We start from the raw sequence: 21,824 nt of genomic DNA, 5'->3' as shown, positions 1-21,824 counted from the left end.
CTTGTATTAACCAAACATAATGCTTCGTTTTCCCAAGCCCTGCATCAATAATAATAATGTCAACTGTGACACCTAGCCCTTGAGTCTCTACTCTCTTTTTTTCTTTTTGAAAATATGCCCTTTCTTACAGAACAGGAGTCAGCAAACTTTTTCTGTAAACAACCAGACAGTAAAATTTTAATTAAGGCTTTGAGGGCCATTCTGTCTGTTTCAACTCCATTCTGCTGTTGTACCATGAAAACATGCAAAGGCAGTATGCAAACAAATGGATCCAGTTGTGTTCCAATAAAACTCTATTTATGGACACTTACACATAATTTCATATAATGTGTCATGAAACATTATTCTTCATTTATTTGCAACCACTTAAACATAAAGAATTAAAATGAAAAATTAAGCATTTTTTAGCTCACTGTTCTTACAGAAGCAAATGACAGGTGTGATTTGGATCATAGGCCATAGTTTGCCAGCTCCTATAATAGAACATGTGTGGTTACTGTAGTCAGTTTTTGCTTCCTTTTAGTTTCAACTTTATAGGTCATCCTTATGTATCCTTAACATTTTGGAATAACTCTCAGAAATATTTGGGAGGTAATATAACATTGTGCATAAAAGTATTGCTCAGCAGCAGGCTGCCTGAATTCAGAAGCTGATTCTGCCATTAATTATCTGTATGATCTAGGGCAAGTTGGTAACTTTTTTTTTTTTTTTTAAAGAGAGAGAGCAAATGAGGAGGGGGGGGCAGAGGGAGAGGGAGAGAATCTCAAGCAGACTCCCCCATGAGTGGGCAGTCCAATGTGGGGCTGATCCCTGGACCCTAAGATCATGACCTGAGCTGAAATTAAGAGTTGACTGCTTAACCAACTAAGCCACCCAGGCACCCCCTAGGGCAAGTTAGTTAACTGCTTTATTTATCTTAAGTTTCTTCATTAGTAAATGGCATGATAACAGTACCCATGTTACAGGATCATTGTGGAATTCAAATGAAGTAATCTTTGTAGAGGTCTTGGTATATTGGCCAAGCACCAATAATCATAACTTGCTAGTACTGATACTAAACATTCTACATTGTTTCACCTACCACTTTTTACTCTAGTATTCCTAATTCTTCACTAATTCTAATGCATCCTTCCCAAAAACATATTCCAGAGTATATCAATAGGTAGTGGGTTACAGAAAATGCTTCATCATCAAATCCGATTGGGAACTTTTGGACTACATAATGTTAAATCATACTGCTTGTCTGTGCTTATTGTTTGGGGGGAAATATATCAGAATTTCTCAAAGTTGTCTAAATGATGTTTCCTTTAACTCAGCAATAGGGGAATATGATATCCAAGTGATCCTATGCTTATTTCAACATGGTACCCCTATCGATTCTTGGTCTTTTGGCTAAGATCAAGTGAACATGGTACACTGAACTTGAGTATCTCAGAGCATGCTTTGGAAAATGCTGCCCCAGTGGTTAATGGGCAATATTCATCACTTTAGTACTGGTGTACTATTCCTACTGGTGTACCTCTCTGTAACACTTGACATAGTTTCTTGCTCCCTGTTTCCCAAAGCTCTCCTCTCTTTTCCTGGGCTCTGTTGGAGCACACCCTCCTGGTCCTATAGATATTGACTAGTTCAGTCAGTTTTGTATCTGTTTGTAAATTTATTTCCGAGAATGCTTTATCTGGCATCTGTACGTAGTAGTTTGAATTCCTCTTTGAGTAAGGTTGTCATATTTAGCAAATCAAAATATCGGGATGCCCAGTTAACTTTGAATTTCAAATAAATAATTCTTTTTTAACATAAGTATGGTCCCATTCAATATTGGGGGCCTACTTATCCTGAAAAATTATAAATTGTTTGTCTGCAATTCAAATTTAACTAAGCATCTGGAGGTCCTACATTTACCCCACATAACCTCTTACCAGTGCCCTCACTTCCCTCATTAATCAATAAGGTAGTATGTGATATGTCTTCATTTCATAGCAGTATGAGAGTCTTGATTTTACTTTTTAAAAAATCATCCCATAACAGAGTATAGGGAGTCATTTCAGAAATAAGAAAATTGGGAAGTGAGACAGGAAGTCAGCTAATAAATGTACATTATAAAGCTAGTTAAAACTGTGGGTAACTGGAGTTTATGCTCCTTGGGTGACTCCTAATCATTATGCTACACATTCCTCAGAGTTGTCTCAACCGTGGGTAAGAGAGGTGTAGTATTTATCCACCAACTCCCATTCTTAATACTTCTGTCCCAGACCTTTCTCCTGATTGTAAGCCATGTATCTATGATTGAGGGCTGCTTGAGGAGAATGGTTCATTCCAAGCATGTCCAGCCTATCATGGGTATGGCCAAAAGTCCAATGACTTTTGAGCCAGTAGGCACAGATGTTGTAAAGACAAAAAGCATAGACAGACTACCAACAGCTTCAGCTGCACTAGCCAAATGTACACATTTCTTAAGATAATCACAATGCGGGACGCCTGGGTGGCTCAGTTAGTTAAGCAGCTGCCTTTGGCTCAGGTCATGATCCCAGCGTCCTGGGATTGAGTCCCGCATCGGGCTCCTTGCTCAGCAGGGAGCCTGCTTCTCCCTCTACCTCTGCCTGCCATTCTGTCTGCCTGTGCTCGCTCTCTCCCCCCCCTCTCTCTGATAAATAAATAAAATCTTTAAAAAAAAAAAAAGATAATCACAATGCCTCCTTCTCTATGATACCTTTGTAGTTCCCAAGGTTGTTAATAGTTCTTGACTTTGCAATCTCTTTATCCTTCCTAATGACTTATCTAATAGAAGGTTTGATGAGCATTGCCCTAATTTTTCTCAATATGTGTATCCTCTGAATACATTATATATTTCTGGAAGGCAGATATTAAATCTTATTGGAATTTATAGCCCCAATTCCTGGTAAATGATCTAGAAATTTATTGAATGAATGAGTAGGTAGATGAGTGAATGAATGAATGGGTGAGTGAATGAATATATAGCAATTTGAGTGAGGAGGACAATTGGAGAAGGTTTCAGCAAAGAGTTATGTCTAAGCAGGATCTGTAGGATAAAAGTCTACCAAGATAGAGAAGTCACTTCAAGTAAGGAAATCACTACAAGCAAATGAATGAAGAAGATTTATATTCAGGAAGATGTTTACTCTTTTCAACAGCAACCATTTAACCTTTTCATATGTGTTGGGTGCTTTTCCACTCTTCACACCTGAAGCATTTTAAAAAGTCTAACCACAAGGAAGATCTTTAAAAGGAATGACAAAGCTATGCTATGATCGCCTTTACTACAGCTTCTCCCAGAGTAAATACAACCCCAAAGAATCAGTAAATGTTTCATCTGAAGCTATTCAGCATTGACCAAAGAGGTCATAATTGCACTGTATCTCCTATGCAACTAAAAATTTCACACCATCTTCAAGACTGGGTGTATATATAAACTAAATAATTAAAGTCATTCTTTTTTGAGTCTTTTACCAGGAAATCCTCAAAAAAGTCTTCCCTTTATTCTGATATCATATCAGAGTTCCCAACATATAAAATATCTTGTTTTGTAAACCTGATAATGAAAGCTTGAGTGCCTCACTCATACCTGGGACTCACCAGTATTTATTTTAAAACCTGGGAGATAAGAAATTTTAAAACTGTACACATTAGCCAAATAAGAAATATAGGAATCTGTAATTGAATAAGCATGACTAAAGTGACTAACAAGGCAACCAAAAACAAATACTTTGGCATAAATCAAGAAATGTTAATGGGGGGGATTTAAGATTTATGAAACATATCTGATTATGTAGAATAAAGGAAAGCCAGTGCCTGCTCTATGAGGCAATGCGGAATGTGGAAAACATTCTGGGTTTTACCAAGAAGCATACCAGTTTCTCTGATAACCAGAATGGACCAGTGGGACAAGACAGGAAGTCAAGACTGTGTGGCTGAATCTTAGGGACAAAAACATAATTAAGGAATGGTCTTTGATGGGTTAATCACCAATTTAATTAATATAGGAATGAGGCAAACCCAGTCTTGATTGCAAGAAGTATTCATGTCTAATGGAAAGCAATTGTATGTTTGTATTTCATGTGTTTGCTGATTGTGAGCAAGTTCTGATGAGGAACCATGTTATGAATCTGTTAGATTTATTTATTTTGTCAATGGTCTTCAGCCAGTAGAGATGGTTCGGCCCCCATCTCCAAGAGATAGCAATTACAAGTGTTCATGGTAGAATTATTTTGGGGCCTTGGCAAGATCCTTTTTATTGGTGTCAAAGAAATATAAGATACCCAGTTCTTTTTTCCCTCTTCTCTGTCAACTTCAATTTGCTTAGCTATACGATGGAAATTCTAATAGATTATAATGCCTTAAATGACGATTATAAATCAATCCCTGTATGAAAATTCCTTATAGCAGTGTAATAAGGAAGTAGGAGGATAAATTGTGAATTCCCTATTATAGAGCACCTGCACTACTCATGCAGTAGTGTAGTGTTACTTGAAAGTGGATTTAGATTAGTTATAAACTCCAGGGCAATCACCAAAATAGTTTTTAAAAGAAGTACAATTGATATGCTAAGAGAGAAGATAAAATAGAATCATATAAAATGCTCAATTAAGAACAGAAGACAGTGAAAGTGGTAGAAACAAAGAAGAAAATGAAGCATTTAAGGAATAGTTATAAGCATGCTAAATATTATCACAACTGCATCAATAACCATTTTAAATATGAACAATCTAAGTGCACCAAATAAAAGGCAGAAATTGTTGAGAGTGGATTAAAAAATGATTCAGTCACTCCAGGTAGCTACAACCTTCTTATTCCAAATGAGTGAACTGAGATGGAATATCAACTTTAATAGACTTGTATTTTCATTTAAAAAATATGATTTAGGTAGAGACATTATTTTCACAAACTTGAAGTATATTTATTTTATTCATAATACGTGTAACTAAAAGGAGTAGAATCATTTAAGGCATACAGAATAGAATGTGCCAAGACTTGGGGTTAAATGTGAGCTTGACTCATTGGAAAATGCAGTAGGTTAGAGGATTTAGAGGATTGAGTTTTGGGGTTGCTGTGGTGAGAGGGAGAGCTGAAGAACCAAGCAAAGATCATGGATATCACAGATAGGGTTTCATCTTTTGAAAAACCAACTGGCCTTCCTACCAGGGTCAGTAGGAAGCCATTGCCAGATTAGAAGGAAGGTTGGAGAGTTGAACAGATTTGCATTTTTTTTTAAGGTCTATTTATTTACTTAACAGAGAGATCACAAGCAGGTAGAGAGGCAGGAGGTTGGGGCAGTAGTGGGGAGGAAGCAGGCTCCCCACCGAGCAGAGAGCCCAACGCAGGCTCTCAGGCTCTATCCCAGAACCCTGGGATCATGACTTTAACGGAAGGCAGAGGCTTTAACCCACTGAGCCACCAGGCGTCCTGAACAGATTTGCATTTTAACAAATTCAGTGCAGCTCTTCCGTAGATGAAATGGGCAACCAAAGCGAGGACATTCACAAGGAGACTCACTTGGGACAAGACAAGATAGTGGCTGAGACGGAGATGGAGTTACCAAAAGATCTGACCCCTTGATTCATATGATGGGAGATGAATCAAGACCAAGAGAGCACGAATGATCCTAGATGTGTAGGAGTCCCATTTACAGGTAAGGGAGCAGGTGCAGGCAAGGAAGGTTAAGGAGTGTAACAAAAAGACAAGAAAGAATGAAAACAAGAACAGGAAAGACATTTTATAATTCTTAAAGGTAGAAATAATGTCCCAAGTTCTATGTATTTTTTTTAAAGATTTTTATTTATTTAAGAGAGAGAGAAAGCATGTGAGAGACAGAGCATGAGCAAGGGGAGGGGCAGAGGGAGATGCAGACTCCCCACTGAGCAGGGAGCCCCAGGGCGGGGCTCAATCCCAGACCCTGGGATCATGACCTGAGCCAAAGGCAGATACTTAACTGACTGGGCCACCCAGGTGCGCCTGAGTTCCATTTATTTTTAAAAATACAATGCATATATGTAAATTGCCTTAAGTCCATCAAAGTAATACATAAATTATATAGTTCTGGTTTGAACACCAAATAGCTGATAAATAAGTCTGGACATATATAGAGCAGAGTCTCAAAATAGCAGATGTACTTCATGTACTAGAAATAAAGCCATTTTAATAACCTTAAGTCTTCAAGCATATATGGTAATATCGGTTTATTATAAACTACTGTTTTAAAAAGTGACAGTTTTCTATTAAAATTGCAATATGAAAAATCAATAAACTCTTTATCACAGGTAAAATGGTAACTCATCATTTACATATCTTTCATCCCACTTCACTTTACAAAAATATGTACTGTCAAGTTTTAAGCATGACATTCAGCTTTAACAACCCACATGGATTCTAATCAGGCCTGTTATGGAATAACAGCCACAGAGTATTTAATATCTAGAAATTCTAGTACCCTAAGATTAGGGAGAATTGATTTAATCAGGAAATAATTGAATTTCATGGAAATGGTTGTATTAATCACTGAAAATAGAAAATATTTTAAATCATGTCTCAAATACATGGAAGATGGGCACCTTTAAAAAGTTTTAAATTAATGAACCAAATTAAACCAAACAAGACAGATTTTCCTCATGTTCAAATCTATTTCAAAAGACAAAATAAGACAGATGATTAGATACTGGCAATTCTGTCTCCTTGACTGACCATAGTTAATTAAAAACTTAACCCACTTATGCTAAATTACGTAAGATGCCTAAAGGAAAAAGACACAGGACAGATAGAAGCTCTGTTATCATTGCAAAAGAAATTGGGATTAATTAAAATGTGATTAATCTGCCAGAATTTATCGTACAATATTTTAAAATTATCGTCAGCCCTCATATTCTAGAATAAATGCAGCCCAGCAAAATTGACTCTCAAATGAGTTCTGCTGCCCCACTTCCTTCCATAATTAGAGCTAGATTCCTTGAAGAGAAGAAAGAGGAGAAGGAGGAAAGGTGAGAAGAACAGAGGCAGGAAGAAGAGGGAAGTAGACCAGAAAGAGAAAGAAGATCATGAGGAGGAAAAGGAGGAAGAAAATAAAAAGGGAAAGAAGTAGTAGGAGCAGGACTCCTGGAACGGAGTGGGGGAGGGAGGCAGGCAGGAAGGGAAGGAAGGAGGGAGAGATGGGGAAGCGGAGAAAAAAGGAAGCATGAGGACTTGGGGACTGGGTAGCTCTACTGCGAGCTGACAGTGTCATTGTCAACTTTATGTCACTGGTGCACCCATGTTCTCCCAGAGCATTTTCTGGGCGCCACCTGTTCCCTCCACAAGATATCCTTTCGACACCCTTGCCACTTAAAAACTTTCTTAGCATGGAGACCATGACCCTCCACCAGCATGGCCTGGCTCTGTGTTCCTTTCTCTTTTTTCTCCGGATTTACTTCTATTAGAACAGAGCCTTAACATGCCCCCCACCACTGACTAATAGATACAACTGTCCATTTCTGTGTGTGCGTGTGCGTGTGTGTGTGTGTGTGTGTGCGTGCATGTGATCTGTGTATTTTCAAAACTTTATTGGTCGCACATAGAGGGGGGAAAATGTGTAGACCTATCTGATACAGGAGAATTGGGAATTTTAAAAAATGAGTCTCCAAAATATTTTCCAAATGTGATTTTTATGCTAAACTGAACTCAATTTTTTTTTTTGTAATCTGAAAGGAAATTTGGTTCCTCTCAGTGTTTCCTCTATTGCAAAGATGGACAGTAAACTCATCATCCCCTGTGACTCAGGAATCCAGCCCTATATAGACTTGCAGCACATGCTCATTGAAGACTTTTCTGTGTCAGACACTGTGCTAGGCATTGTAACCAAGGGAGGGCAGGCTCTGTCCTCAGGGAGGCCCTGCGCCTGGGCCCATGGTTCTGAGGAGCTCATTCCCCATAGGAGTCTGTATGTGACAGCCCTGGGGCCACGCAGTGAACAACCTGGTGTAGCTCCTATCCTCAAGGTTGTAATCCATGTGGGAAGTGCTAGAACAGAGGCAGAATAAAGTCCCTCAGGTTGAGGAAGGGGTTCCACAAAGCAAGTGATGTGGGGGGGTGGGGGAGCTTTGTGGGATATATTGAACTTAGCCAAAGAGAAAGGAGGAGCAGGTTATTATAACAGAAGAAAAGGCAATCCTAAAGATATAAGGAGGTAAAAGAACATGAATAATTCTGGAAGTTCACATAAAGTTCCACATTATTGGCTGCTTCTAAAAACATAGACAATTGAGCCACACTGAGGCAGCATGTAAGTATAGAGCTGGGTAGTGACTGAAGTGAGTTGAGGCAGTCTCCAGTTTGTTCCAGTGGCCCATACCATCTACTCGCTTGCCTGTCCCAGGTCATTTCTGTCATTTGTAACGGTGGTGTCCTCTTCTTGCCTTCATCCCACAATGACCACGCTCTCTTGCGTTAGGCATACATATCCGAGCTCTTAGCACTTCCCAGAAGCCCCAGGAATGCTGCTCTAAGAGCACTCCACCATAGTCACGCACACAATTCTTTCCCCTTCCTTCTCTTCATCTGTTTTGATGCTGCCTGCTCTTCTCAAATATCTCATATCTTTACTTCTTTAAAGATTCATGCAAAGATTTATGTCTTCCATGAAGACAGGCTAATTTCAAAATCAGTTCTATAAGACTTTACCTGAATTTAAAAAAAATAATAAAATAAGAGGTCCAGGGAGTTTATGAAATTGTACCGAAGTTATGGAGTTAGCAAAGATGAAATAAGGAATTGAACCCATACATCTGATTACAAGAGGCAAATTCAAGCACCCTGTGACAAACTATAACATGCAAAAGGGTACACCCATACTTTTAAATGCAGTCTGGAGTCTTCTCTGTTTTTGTTTGTGTTCCTTGTTTGCTTTTGCATTTATATTATTCCCTTTTAGGCTGCCTTTAAATTCCTTAAACTTCAAGGATGGACCACCTCATTTTATATTTTATACTACTTAGATTTGGATTCAACAACTAGCATTGTTTGAGCATCTGTTTTGATCTAAGCATCTGGTGAAATTTTTTCATGTAACTTAATCATATCAAATCTCTAAGACCCTGAGATACATGTATTATTATTTTTACCTTTGATATTTAGTCACAGACAACTAAATCACTAGAGAGTAGAAGACTGAATTTGAGTGTGGGTGGCCTGACATCAAGCCCCAAGCTTCTTTCTCTCCAAAACCCACTGCTTAGCTTTATACTAGATATAAAGAGGACACGTGGTTAATGCTTGTTAAATGAATGAATAGCTAAAAGAAGAACTCAATGACAATGTAATAAAGGTCACCCAAGGAGAGACATGCATTATGATAATACAAACTTCTTACAAATCAATCAATTACATGGATATCATCCTGAAGAGAATGAAAGCCATAGAAGATTTTGAGAAGGAAATTAAGCTATGGTCTTCAAAAGATTACATAGTAGAGATGTGCAGGGCAGGATAAAATGAAAGAGGTTAAGGATGAAGTGGACAGTGAGGAGTCGGTTGTAACTCATATGTGATGTGCTAAAGATGCCCTTGCTACTGGGTCAGGGTTTAAAAATGTTCCTTCCCATATAGCACTCATGCTCTGAATTGGAGTTTGGGAACTGGCCCTTTGCACGTTTGGTCCCTCCTCCTCATTACTTCTCAACCCTGCTCTTGCATTCCCTTGTGAAGTTTATGTACACTTTTTCTGCCCCCTACTAGCTATGGTGGGAGGTGGGAGGGAGTTGAAATAGAGTATGTCTTATTAATCTTTGAATACCTCAAGACCATATTTCCTACACTGTGTCCAAATAACTTTCAGAAATATTGGAATAAACGCAATGAAACAGGTATCTGGTGAAGTAATTCTCAAGCTGTTACTTTCCTGTGTGCCTTATGAATTCCCAAGAGCATGATACAGTTCGTAGCTTTTCCCAAACTTTTGGAACCATAGATTCTCTGCCTCCTCTGACCTCCATGTGGTATTTATTTCTAGGGATCAATTTCCTCAAGCACAGTTGAGATAACACTGTTCAAAAGATTTAGCACAGTTCCACAATTGAAGGAGGTGTCCCCTAAATGTTCATTAAATGAAGGCGAGCCTCTATAAAAGTCAATCAGATTTTACATTTTAATTATGTTGTTTTACAGTTTCCCTGGCATTTTATTACTGCTGCTTACGTTGTCCTATTTTTTTCTATTAACGCACTTATATTTGTAATGCTTGATCTTGGACTCTTAGCTTTCATATGATGCATCATAAATCCCCTTATTTGTATACCTTAATCGCTCTACGTTTGTTGACCCATATCAACACGGAACACATAAGACATTTTCTCACATTGGCTGGGATGACTCTGAGTTTTGATACGCCAAAGCTCAGTGGCTTGCATCACAAAGGCTTATTTTCCTCTCTTGTTAAACTGCCCTGTGCAGGCTGTCTGTGACTTGACTTCATATTATCTTCATTCAGAGACCCAGGCTAAAAAGCATATGTGGAACATGCCAGTCTTCAGACAAAAGGGAAAAAGAACATAGTGAAACCTCACAGTGCTCTTAAAGCTTATGCTCCAGTGTGGCCAACATCACTTCCCTCATACTTCTTCGGACTAAGCAAGTCATGTAGCTAAACCCCATGTTAGTGAAAGAGGAAAGTATACTCCTCTCATAAGGGGAGAGCAGCAAATATTTTTTTTAATTTTTTAAAAATTTTATTTATTTATTTGAGAGAGAGCGTGTATATGCACAAGCAGGGCAGATCGAGATGGAGAAGCAGACTCCCTGATGAGCAGGGAGCCTGATGTGGGGCTTAATCCATCCCAGGATCTGGAGATCATGGCCTGAGCCAAAGGCAGACACTTAACTGACTGAGCTACCCAGGTGCCCCAGGTATTTTTAATATTATAAGGTCTATACACTGCACTGAGTTTCTCCTTTTTGGTCCAGCCCAGATCTTATAAGCAGGTAAACAAATTATCAAAGCATCCTGGCTTGTGCTTTTAACAGGTATATTAGAGAGTGCAATTATTACAGTTTTATTTTTTTAATTCCACATTCAAATAGACATATTCAACCTTCAGATCTACTCCCCTATGCACTTCCTATTAACTAAAATTCTGGACAATTTGCTCCTACTTCTGGAACATGACAAGACCATCACATCTTCCTCTAGCTAAAGCTATAGTGAACTTAGAGAATCACACATTCTTCTTTTAAGTAGTGGTGGATACCCCATTCTGAATCATTCTCTGATTGCCAGACTCCACTGATGTTGATTCTACATACAAGAAAGCTAAATTAAATAAAATAAGAAAACTGAAAACATTATTTGTCTTTGTAAAAAGTAATTTTAATCATAAGCCTTAAAGTGAACAGTTCACAATTTATGCCTGTTTATACTGTGCAACACAATACGGATTATGTGTTCCATAAAAAGTCAGATAAACTGTGCTGTAAGTTTTATTTTATCACAACAGTAAACTCTGTTCATATATTTACTTACTGCTCAGGAATCATGAATCATCTGCTCACAACCTAGAATAATAACAATAATGATGATACACAGCACATGGTTAATAAAGTTGTTCATCTTTAGTTTGAACAAACCACAACCCCACTGACGATCATAAACCTCCACCATTTTGTTCAATTGAATAAAAGTTATGGCATTTTTCTCTGCAAACACAGATCATATCTTGCATAGTAAACGGTTTAATTCATAAAGTCAATAGGAAAATATATAGAAGCAAAATAAATACAATCAAAACACAAGTTGGTGATTTTTTTTTTAAGATTTTATTTATTTATTTGACAGACAGAGATCACAAGTAGGCAGAGAGGCAGGCAGAGAGAGAGAGAGAGAGAGGGAAGCAGGCTCCCTGCTGAGCAGAGAGCCGGATGCGGGACTCGATCCCAGGACCCTGAGATCATGACCTGAGCCGAAGGCAGCAGCTTAACCCACTGAGCCACCCAGGCGCCCAAGTTGGTGATTTTCATACAGATTTTAAAAGGATTTGGTCTGATCAAAGGAGGACGTTGTCCGGTTACATATTTGGTGTTGTCTAGGACTATGTTGCCCAATACCAGAGATACCATTTGCCTTTCATTTTTTAAGACTGGAACAGCTGGGTAAGACATAGAATACGATGCAGATGGTGCCCCCTGGAGTATGAAATTGGTAATATTGAGTCCAGCTCTCATTTAACAGATGTGGAAACTCAGACCCACAGAGAGGAGGTCCTCTGCCCTGACAGCTTCATAAGCCTGGCTTTGAGAGGGTAAGTCCCATGAATAATTGGTGTTGGCAGATCCTTCACGCTGTTATTCCTGGAATTCTACACATTTTATCTTGTACTTGAGTTCAAGGCTTGATCCATCTAGAATCCAATTACTTTAAGCGGTCCCCAACATTTTTTATTCAGTGGTCTCAAAATAAAAAAGAGAGGAGTTTTTAGTAGGGGAACAAATGAGATCTCCCAAGTTTTGGTGGAAGGTATAAGAGGCAATGCAGAGCTATGTGAAAACCTGGAGGGAGGGGTTGTGGGAGGAATTTGAACAGGAATCTGGTGGTACCAACAACAAATTAAGCATCTGCAATATAGACTAAAGTCAGCCCACTCCTGATCTCATTTCCTATACTTCTCATTGGAGTTTTTATACCTATTCCTATAACCTAAGTATTTGGTTACCTCTTACAGTGAAGACTGAAATACCTATTTTGAGCCAAATTTAAATCTGTTCAAATGATTTAACTATTTAGTTGCATTTTATAAACATAAACTAATGTACTAACAGTCTGACAAAGAATGTACATATCTGGATTCATGACAAATTTGACACAAAATAATACTGGAAAATATGATTTAGGGAAAGCTATACTGGATCAGAAAGACAAAAATGAAACACCAATTTTACTATGAACTGGACACTTTATTAATATTTGGGGATTTTTTTTCCTCTTGTTACTGTTCTTAATAACAAATCCTCCCAATCTTCAGCTATGCACATGGCACAAAACTAAAGAACGCATTTCCCAGCTTCCTTTGCAAATAGGTGCTGTCATGTGACTAAATTCTAGGCAATGAAATGTAAGTGGAAGTGTTACATTAGAGCATCTTAAACATGTCCTCAGTAGATAGCTGGTATGTGTTCTCTGTACCTTTTTTCATTATCCTTTCTTCCATCTGCTGGCTGGAATGCAGATGTGTTGGCTGCAGCCTAACAGTGCACATCACGTACTCTGTCACAGCAATGAGTGGAAACCGACCAGAATCTCTGACATCTTTGTGGAGCTATGTACCATTTCTGGATCTCCTACCTCAAAACATTTTTCTATGTGATATAAATATCTAAGGTACATAAATTGAGATTTCTGTTTTCTCAAACTAAACATATTCTGAACTGATATTCCTTCAATTTAGAAATTCAAAGCCTAAGAATGAAACAAGAAAGGAGCATGTTCCTTTGATTACAAAATCAGTGGTAGATACAGTATTTATACTAAAGCCATTTATATGACTGCAAAATATGTGTTATTTTCTCTAGAACATAAAATCTCCTGGATAGTAGCAAAAATGATTAGAATAAAGAAGATAGTCCAAAGGCAAAGAAAGGGGGATAGTTTAACTAGATCCCTTGAGATCTGAAGCAATCATTCAAACCTTACTCAATACCAATCACAGCAACATTCCTGCTGTGGGCAGTAAATAAATAAAGGGAGGAGTCAATGTTGATTCTAGGTTTTACCCTACATTGACTAAGTGAACAGTGGCAGTGCTATCTTAATGAGTGGTCATGAGATAGAAAACGAACACACTAGTCAATGTTCAGTGTGTGAGTCTTCTCAGCCCCTCCAGCCCTCTCCCATGATACCTCCTCTAATTAACCTAGCTGAGTGGGATTCCTTGTTTTTCTAAAAGCTGAATACATGATTAATTAACCTTTCATATTACTTTTATCAAATGCTGCCTTGTATTGCATTGCACATATCTTATTCATCTCAATGTACTATAATCTTCTAAAATATTATTATATCTTTATATCACACAAAATATAAAGTTAACACCAAAGAAAAGTTGAATACATACATTACTAAATGAACAAAGATGGCATGGGAAAAATATTTGCAAATCATCTACCTAATAAGGGGATAATATGCAAATATATAAGGAATTCATATAACTCAATATCAAAAAACAATCTGATTTAAAAATAGTCAGAGGATCTGGATAGATATTTTTCCAAAGAAGACATACAAATGCCAACAACTGAAGGAAAAGGTTCTTAACATCACTAACTAATCATCAGGGATCTCCAAATCAAACCCACAATGAAATGTCACCTCACACCTGGTAGAATGGAGAAAGACAAGAGAAAACAAGTGATGGCAAAGATGTGGATAAAAGGGAACCCATGCACACTGTTAATGGGAATGTAACCTGGTACTCTGGAATACAGAATAGCAGTTCCTCAAAAAATTAAAAATAGAACCACTATATAATCTAGCAATCTTGCTTTTGGGTATATATCCAAAGAAATAAAATCACTATCTCAAAGAGCTAACTGCACCCCCATGTTCATTACAGCATTATTATAATAGCCAACACATGGAAATAACCTAAATGTCAATAGATGTATGAATGGGTAAAGAAAATGTGGCATATGTGACATAATATATATAATGGAATATTAGACAGCCACAAAAAAGAAGGCAGCCCTGCCATTTGCAACATGTACCTTGAGGGCATTGGGCTAAGTGAACATGTTAGACAACAAAAGACAAATACTGCAAGAAATCACCTACATGTAGAGTCTAAAAATGCCTAACTCATAGAAAATAGAATGTTGGTTGCCATTGGCTAGAAGCTGAGGAAAACAAGGAGATGTGGTCAAAGGGAACAAACTTTCGGTTATGAGATGAGTAAGTTTTAAGGTCTAATACAGAGATAAGGACTATAGTCAGCAATACTGTATTATATACTTGAAAGTTGCCAGCAGAGTAGTGCTTAAATATTCTCAACACACACACACACACACACACACACACACCAAAAAAAGATAGTTTAATAATAAATGCTTAAATGTATTCATTGTTTCTGTAGCTTCCAATCTAGTTTTAGTGTAGAGCTAGACTGGTTTTTTCCAAGAGATGGAAAAAACATAATCCTGTAAGGTTTTTCCTCATATTAATCCCCCCTTTCTTTAGAATCCCTTTACATTTACCATATACTCCAAAATCCTTACCTGGCCTAAGGTGCACTGCATGATCTGGAACTTGCTTTTCCACTACTTTTCTGTTTTCCACTCGGTCACTCTATTCCAGCCACATTGATCTCCTTTGCATTCTTCAAAGACACCCAGTTGAAGACCATTCCACTTGCTGTTTCCTCTACCTAGAATGCTATTCACTCCTAATGCTATTCACTCCTTGATGGCAACTTCTCTGCTCACAAGTCAACCTCCCCAGGCCTTCCCTGACCTCTACATGTAAATTAGCCTCCCTTTATTCCCCATCCAGTTCCTACCTGTGACATGACTGGTTTCCTTTGCAATGTTTTTCACCATATGTGTCTACTTAACTTATTTATGGTTTCCTTCTTACCGCCACAAATACTCTATGATGGCAGAAAAATTATTTTTTACATCATCATGTCCCTGGCACTTACAAAATAATGACAGATAGCAAGTATTTAATAAACACTAGAAAGATGAAAAATAAAGGAATAGATTTGGGGTTTCTAGTCTCACATGCAGGGAGTTTGGAGATTGTCACTCCATCCTAACAACTGAAGAGCTGAGCAGATTGAAAAATCAACAACTGTTCTTGGATCCATAAGGATCTGTGGAGGACATGGAGCAAACTGCTGTCCTCAAGACTGGAGACGAGACTGCATACAGGGAGTCACTACTTACCAGAGACTAACGAGAAGAAACTGCTGGGGAAACCAATACTAAGGTAGGAAAACCTGAACTGTAATTCACAAATTGCTGGATCCTCATTATGGATAAGTCTGAGAGCTGAAAGCCCCAGAGGGACCCACTCACAGGCGGCCTTCGCAATACTGTAAGATTTACCTCCAGGGGCTTAACCAGGTTCCTACACTAAATAGCAAACAAAATCCTCTCATGGCTCTGGTAAGGAGAGGGGAAGAGGAACCATTTTGTAGTACCAGAGCACTCTGCTCCTAACAAGGCCTGCCTTCAGGAGAACCAGAGCCTAAACTGCTAGGGTATTACCAGAGGCCAAATGACCCAGAAGAAGGGAAATACTTAACATCAGTCAGCTCTAGCCTTCCACATGGCAAAAGGAAAATACACAATTACAGCCAATGGTAGCCATCTTGTCTTACCTAAAGGAGGAGAAAAAACTGAGAAATGCTTGGGAAGTTCACAGCCCAGAGGCTCAGGCTTAATAAAAAGCTAGATCTATTCATAAGTGAGAAAGCCTTCCCTCCCTCCATGCCTCACCACCACATTACTGAAGACCTATTTACTGCTGTTCCTTTGACCTGGTATATTCTCCTTTATGAAGACAAAATTACAAGGCACACAAGAAACAAAAAGCACAATTTGAAGAGACCAAGCAAGCCTCAGAACCAAACATGGCAGAGGTACTGGAATTGTAAGACCTGGAAATTAAAACAGTGGTGATTGATATGCTGAGAGCTCTAATGAGTCAAGTAGACAGCATATAGAAACAGATGAACCGTGTAAGCAAGAGATGGAAATCCTACAAGAACGTAAAGACATGCTAGGGATCAAAACACTGTATCAGAAACGAAGAATGCCATCAATGGGGCACGGCCGAAGACAGTCTCCAGGCTTGGGGATCTATCAATAGAAACTTCAAAAACTGAAAAGCAAAGAGAACAAAGACGGGGGAAAAAAACAGAACAGAATATCTAAAGACTGCAACAACCATAAAAGGTGTAACAAACACGGAGTGGGAATAACAGAAGGAGAAGAAAGAGAGTAGGAAACAGAAGAAATATTTAAAACAATAAGGGCTGAGAATTTCAGTCTCTTGGAGGGGTGGGACTGGGGGGCTCCCACTATATTGTCAAATTAATAACAGACATGAGACTGCCTGTTTAACTTGGGTCACTCCGTACACATCCTAGAACCATTTTTGTAACCACTTTTTTGTGTTTTGTTTTATACTACGTTCGTTGCCTGAGGCTTTGGGTGTTAGATGGTCAAGCAAGCAATATGAGATCAGCCCTCTGGACTCAAGTATATTCAGTCAGAAAAAAGTCATTTCAGGGAAGCAATTAGTTCAACTAACTGCTTGACTGCTCTGGTGAAATTGGCCGGTTTGTCTGACCTTCTTTAGAAGCTGGGAAGGAATTTTCTTCCCCCCATGACTCTGGCAAAGATATTGTTTCTCTTTTTTCCAGTCAAAGGGAGCTTCAGATTCCTGGTGCTTAAGTGAGTCTCGACATTTTGTTGCATTAACAGATGCAAGGAAAAGTAATAGATACACATTTGTGGACTGCATAGGCAGAATCTCTTATTTATTGGATTTAGTCGAAATCCTATTGTTGAACCTTGAGGGTACCTTTTGGATTTTAAAAAGCATACTTTGAAGTTGGTCTTCTCATCATATATAGGAAAATTCCGTAAGTATATTTCACCTGTCAATGAACCATTACCTTTTTCTGAAAGTTTGCCATTTTAGCTGCTAGCGGTTTCCAAACTCTGGCTCCCTAGAATTTTTGAGCAGACTTTCAGGGTGCCACAAGGGAGAAAATGATGCTAATGAAGCAAGGCTTACATTTGCATAGCACTTTACTTTTTATAAAACACTGTTCATTATTTCAGTGGATTCTTAAAATAATCCTGTGATGGGGGCAAGAGTTAATATCCCCATTTTTAAAAATGAAGGAATACAGATTCAGAGGTGTTAAGCAACTTTTCTACTGTTACAGCTAATTAAGAATGGATCCAGGCCGGTAATGCAAGTCCCAGTGCCTTGTTTCTAAAGCCAAGGTTCTTTTTTGCTGTATTGCACTGTTCCCACTCAGAGATCAGAAGTCACATATATATATTTTTTGTCTCTTTGTACCACCTGCAGCAGTGAGTGTGAGTGTGTGGGTGTGTGTGTGTATGTGTGAGCGAACTTAAAAGACTCCATGCAATATTTAATTTGTGTTTCCAAATGACTTAAAGCACATACATACTGGAATATACAAATTAATTAAACCAGCCTGACACCTTTGTTTTCATACATTCTAAGACCCAGTAAGTACCTGTATCATTAGACCAGGAGATAATCATCAAATGTGCTTGAAAAATGCATATTAGGGTGCCTGGGTGACTCAGTGGATTAAGCCTCTGTCTTCAGCTCAGGTCGTGATCTCAGGGTCCTGGGATCAAGCCCCACATAGGACTCTCTGCTCGGCAGGGAGCCTGCTTCCTCCTCTCTCTCTGCCTGCCTCTCTGCCTACTTGTGGTCTCTGTCTGTCAAATAAATAAATAAAATCTTTTTTAAAAAATGTGTATTAGGCAAAATTCAAATAATGTGTCCAAGGTCATTAGCCAGCATGTGGTGCAGCTTGAATTTATCCAGGCTTGACATTGTCTTCAGTGATGCACGTTTTCAGGTGTTTGATGCAAATTAGGGAGAGAAGCACAGGTTTTCAGAGTGGAATTAATTAATAGAGGACATTTAAGAATAGTCAGTGTGTATGTGTGTATGTGTACCAAAGAATCTGCTCTGTAACAGTCACTTTGGGCAAGACTGGCTTTTCGGGAACTCCTTTAGTTCTTTGGTAAGTAAAGTTTCTTGTATGAAATCCATGGGTGCGCCCATCTAACACAAAATCTCCTTGTAGAGCAAATTGGGTTTTAGCAAAGGATCAGGGCATTTGCTCAAAAGGACAGCAGGAATACTGTAGAAGGTTTTTTTAAAAGGACATGTGTCAACACCAGCAGCAGCAGAAGATCTACTAGCTTTGAAGGAAAATGTTTTAGAAATAATAGGAAAAAGTAGGTCAGGAACCACCAGAGCCAGAACCTATCTGTCACCGTCCTCATTTTCTTTTGTGTTCCTCTACAAATCCTGATGGCCTCAGGCCACACTTAAAGATTAGCCAGGACCTTCAAGTAAAGGGCAGCCACATTTTTTGGTGGAGGTAAGAGCCTGCTGAGCAGATACCCAGCCAAGGAGCCTGGGCTTGTCCCATAGCTGTATTTTTGCACTTGTATATTTTGCATTTTCAGTGTAATATCTTGCTCAAGTCTCTTTAATTTGCAATTTCAAATTCTCTAGACTATAGGTCAGCAAACCACCCCCCACCCTGTGTTTTTGAGCCAGCTAGGAACGATTTTTACATTTTTAAAGACGAAACAACAAAAACAACAAAAGGATAAATAAAATTCAAATTTCGGTGTCCATGAATAAAATTTAATTGGAACACAGCCACACCCATTCATGCATGGTGTTCTGTACCTGCTTTTGTGCCACAATGGCAGAGCTGAAGAGGTGAGACAGATACATAATGCCCAAGAACCTACACTATTTACCAGCGAGTCCATTACGAAGTTTGCCAGCTTCAGCTAGGCTGACTGTTCGCCATGGATGTCTCACTTCGTAAGTCCCCTACCTGGCCTACCTGCTCTGACCTCGCTGGGACCTCCAATTCCTACCTCATCTCTTGGGCTTTTCTGAGATCCCTTGCTCTTGGCAGCCCATCTTGTATCCCATCCTGTATCATAGTGCAATAACGTTAAGAATAGATCTGTAAGTTTTATTCAGTTAGCGTCTGATTTGTGAAGGAAAAAAAAAATTATCCCTTTCTGCCTCATGGCTCCTCATGACTTAATTAATGCATTAGCAGCTAATAAAGACACCAAGGTACCATCACATGATATGGTGCTGGTGTTTGCCCATGTTTGTCACGATTGTTCTCCACCGTGCTCAGGGAGATGGAGCATTCCTCCAGAGGGGAGTCCAACAGCAAAGCAGCCAGTTATGAGACCTAAAAGAGAAGGAAAATGAGACATCTTCCAAATCTGTCTTCTTGGTGCTAAGAAAAAACTTAGTTTTCTGTGGAGAACTGAAAAGTAAAAGTAATAATCATTATGAATGATTTTGAACACTTACTATGTTCCAGTTACTGTGTTTTACAACTTTATTGCCATTGTCACACTTACTCATCAGAATTTCCCCATGAAGGATTGCCTGGGTGGCTCAGTCGGTTAAGCCTCTGCCTTCAACTCAGGTCATGATGGGATCAAGCCCCGTATCGGGCTCTGTGCTCTGCGGAGAGCCCGCTTCTCCCTCTCCGTATGCCTGCCACTCTGCCTACTTGTGCTCTCTGTCTCTCTGTCAAATAAATAAATAAATACATAAAATCTTTAAGAAAAAAATTTCCCCATGCAGTGGGTAGGCATCATGATTATTTTACCAGTGTGAAACCAAGGCAAGGGAGGGCCACACAGATACTAAACACAAACCTAGAACTAGCACTCATGTCTCCTTGAAACCATAGCCTGGGGCAATGCCCACCACACAGCACTGCCTCTTCCACTCCATTTAAGGATCTGGTTAAGACAAGTGGGAATGGGTTCTCCACTTCCTAAAGACAGGGCTAAATGTGCATGGGTTATGGGGAATCGTAAGGAAAAAGAACAACAACAGGGACTGATGAATCACAGGCTGTACCCCTAAAACCAATAATACATTATATGTTAATTAATTGAATTTAAATTTAAAAATTTTTTTTTAAAAGAAGAAGAAGAGCAATAATAGGTAAAGTGAGTTCTGTCCTGCGCTCCGTAAAAGGAGAATTTTACTGTTACTGTTCACTGTGAAATTCATTGCAAAGTTAGTCTGTCTGGGGTCTCATCCGAAGGAGGATCATCCTCCTCCAGGGTCTGAAAGACCTTATGTCTGTTAGCTGCTCTGCAAAGGCAGGAAGATTCCAGTGTATACAGTCACAGTCGATAGGATCGGTACAATGGAAGACATGTCAGAATCCTCTTGATCAGCCTGGTCCTTTTATAGATGTGGAGATGAAGGCTCAGAATGGAAAGGTGACCAGCCTGGTGTTATACAGTGGTGGTCAGTGGTGGGTGCCGGATGAGTGGCAATTTCCATTACACTATGGACCATGATACGGAGACAGGACTGTGGACTTTGGTTGCAGACAGACCAGGGTAAGCACCCCCTGGGGAGCCTGGCCTGCCAGCTGGTAGTCAGCAGATCTTCTCCTCTGGATACCCTTGGCATCTCCAGGAGTGCAGAGAGCTTGTCCCTTCTGACACCCTAACTCAAGGTAGTTCACAAGATTCCACTATGATAATTACCACTGGCACAGGGTTTTATGTTCTCATACCTTCACAGCAATGGTTATTTACTGCTAACAGGAAGGAAATCTCAGTGAAAAGAAGTAAAGAGACTGGATCTACGACACCCAATGTGGCACTGTCCTCTCTCCTGATAAAGAAAAGGAACATCATCATGGATTCTCACTGTATTTCCAAAGACACGTGCTCCTTTCTTCCTCGGGGTTTTAGCTACCATAAATAAAGTTTCTGTGCCACAATGGCAGAGTTGAGTGTGTGTTACAGAGACACATAATATGTAGCAACTTAAGATACTTATCTTAAGTATGATACTTATCATCCAGCCATGATAGACTACCTCTGTTCATGGGCTCAACAAGCATTCTTGGAATAGATACCATTTTCAGTTCCTTATGAACAAACCTTCTCCCAGTTTCCCAAATCAGCTTGAAATGGATTCTGTTGTACTCACATTAGCAAAGTTTATGTGAGTTCTTCAGAACAAGGACTGTCCTTATTCATTCAACAATCATGATCTCACT

General features: G+C 39.1%; 1 long non-coding RNA gene across 2 annotated transcripts in view; it reads left to right on the top strand.

The window, feature by feature from the left end:
• The window catches only part of LOC309871098, a 188,847-nt gene that overhangs the window by 73,903 nt on the left and 93,120 nt on the right, over positions 1–21,824 (top strand). For both annotated transcript variants that reach the window (XR_014315031.1, XR_014315032.1), the window contains exon 2: positions 12,203–12,272. This is a non-coding gene — a long non-coding RNA (uncharacterized lncRNA). The remainder of the gene's footprint in view (positions 1–12,202; positions 12,273–21,824) is intronic.

This window comes from Mustela nivalis (assembly GCF_964662115.1).
Source record: "Mustela nivalis genome assembly, chromosome: 8".
Lineage (NCBI taxonomy): Eukaryota > Metazoa > Chordata > Mammalia > Carnivora > Mustelidae > Mustela > Mustela nivalis.
This window is presented reverse-complemented; position numbering and strand designations above follow the sequence as displayed.